Below are 2,759 nucleotides of genomic sequence, written 5' to 3' on the forward strand. Positions count from 1 at the left end.
GAAAGAGGATGCCGCAGGCCCGCCTGCGCCTGCCTCTGCCAAGAGAGGGGTGCAGACCGCTGCCGCTGAGCCAGCAGGTGATGCTGCCCCCATGCGGCAGAGGGCGACACTACAACCTCGCGTAAGTTTCTGCGGAGCAGCCAGGACGCTGGTGATGCTGGGTGAGCGGGAGAGGGGGGGCGGGGAGGGTCAGGGGCGCTCCCTCCCCACCTCGCCCTTTCCCTCGGAAAATCGGCCTGCGAGCCTCTTCCAGGACCTTCTCCCGAGATTGTCCCGCGGGAAGCACAGCCGTGGCCGGATGCTGGCCCTTTACTTCTGCGGCCGATTGTCCAGAGTGGGGGGCGCGTCCCGGTGTCAGGCCTCCGGTCCCCGTGCGCCGCCCCTGCAGCCGCCTGGGCGAGGAGGCCTCTGTGGGAACCCGGCTTCTGCCCTTAGCCCTGGCACCCACCTGCGAGCGTGGCTTCTCCCCCGCCGAGCTTGGCTCCAGCGATCAGTAGGGAGGAAGGTGGTCAGCTGGCAGCCTCGGGTCGTCAGGGCAGCTCCCAGCTCCACTTTGGCTCAGCTGCGGGGAGGCCACAAGTTTGGGTTCTCAGAGCTCTTAAAGAGTCACCTTGCTACCGGCTGACAAAACGCAGCCGACAAGTAGATGTGGGAGCATGTTTATGTCCAGTCCGCTCTAGAATGGGCGGAATCCTGTGTTTGTGGCTAGCGTTGGTTCGATCGCCACACCTGCCCCCAATTTCCGAGACCCCCTCCTCCTCCTGCCATCCACCCCACATTTATTTTGAGATTTTTCTTTTCTCTTCCCTTGCTCTTTCTCCCACTGTCCTCACCTTTAGTGGGAATGTCATGGTCAAATGATGATTCATTTCTCTTTTTTTTTCTCCGTGAGGCTCTGACAGCTCAAACCACAGATCTCATGTGAGCCCTTCAGGCTGCAGCTTTGCTGTAGTAGCCCAGGCCTGGGCTGCCCCTCCCAATGCTGTGATCTCCCAGAGATAGCACAAGCAGTCCTTAGAAAGGGATGGGACACAGCAAGACAATGGCTTACAGTGAGTCTTGCATTCGAGTCACTCCAAACGGGAAACTGGTCACTTTTTTTAAAACGTGAGTACAGGGAAGCCTGTTAAGCAGCTGCCTTCGGCTCAGGTCATGATCCCAGCGTCCTCGGATAGAGTCCCACAAGGGCTCCTTGCTCTGCAGGGAGCCTGCTTCTCCCTCTGCCTCTGCCTGCCATTCTGTCTGCCTGTGCTCGCTCTCCCCCTCCTCTGATAAATAAATAAATAAATAATCTTTAAAACCTGAGTACAGAATCTAAAACAATACATTCCCTAGCGTGGGCCTGGCAAGGCCTTGTTGAGGAAAACGTTCCCAGTCAATATCCAGAGACTATGACTGGTAGGATGAGAGCTGGAATCTTATTTGGAGAATCAGAATAAATTGCCAGGGGAACAACTATGAAAGTGCATTCTATGCCCTGTTGTGGTCATTTGTATATAGGGAATGAAAGCCTCATTATTTGGTCTTTGTTTGTTTACTCTTATTATGAAAATTCTCAAGCACACACCAAAATGTGTAGAGCAGAAGGATCCCGGCCCTTCTGAGTACTTATCACTCTGCTTCCCCAACTGTTTCAAAGGCCCTCCTCCTTCTACTTCCCCCAAAGTGGCTGTATTTTTGCTTTTGGGGAGGGGGGAGGTTTGGAATATATTTTAAAGTAAATCCCAAACATCACATCATTCCCTGCTCCCCAAATACCTTGGTTTACACATCAAAGAAGGAGGAGGAAGAGGTGGAGGAGGGGAAGACTGAGAAGGAGGAGGGATGAAGAAGAGAGATTTCCGCACAGGCCCACTATGCCAGAATCAATAGGTCTAATAAGCTATTCCGATTGGCTCTGAGAGGCATGACTTTTAGCCTCTCAGACTTTTAGGACCACAGTGCTAATAAGCGACAAGGGCAAATTCAGGCAGCGCAAACAGCAAGGCCCACACTCATCACCAAGGCACCGAGGGGGGGGGGGGGCAAGAGTGCCAGACCGACGAAACAAAGTTGTCTGGGAACCCCACCTGCCCTAGAAGTCCAGATGAGCGAGTAGTTGAACTGTTTTTTGCCTTCATTGTCATTCCTTTCTGAAATTATTGCCGGCCTTTGGTAAAGACATGAACCTGAGCTTGTGCAGCCTGGGGTTCTGATCTTGGGGTTGCTGAAGAGAGTAGGTGCCAACAAAGAATGAAAATCCCTGCTGCCTGTTCTCCTTCCAAGAGTAAGGAGGGAACAGTCAAGAGCCCATACAGTTCACTGCCACTTGGAGCCCTGGCTGTGGCAGTGGCGTGGCCCACCAAAGCCAGGAGCAACAGGCAAGACCCCAGACCCCAAATGCTAATGGAACACCCTGGGGAGGACGAAGGAAAGGCAGAGAGTCAGCGGAAACCTTCCCAAAGGACATTTCCCTCAGTTTCATCTGGGAGCTGACATTCAGCTGGTACACACCCCTTCAGCCACACAAAGTTTGGTGACTAGCCTCTGGCCAGAACCTGCGGTGTGTCTCCCTACCCTGAACCCTTCCCAAGATCCCTACCATGGCCTCACGGTCCAGGCACTGGGCATGTAACACTTGACTCTGCAGGGGTCCCCGGGCCAGCTTTTGGTTAGTTAGTTGTCCGCGCTGTTAAAGATTTGACTACTGTTACATGTTTGACTCTCGTCTTTGGTGATGGTACCTATTTCATAGGAAATAGAAGCTGGAATCCAGGAAA

This window comes from Mustela lutreola, chromosome 10 (assembly GCF_030435805.1).
Source record: "Mustela lutreola isolate mMusLut2 chromosome 10, mMusLut2.pri, whole genome shotgun sequence".
Taxonomy (NCBI): domain Eukaryota; kingdom Metazoa; phylum Chordata; class Mammalia; order Carnivora; family Mustelidae; genus Mustela; species Mustela lutreola.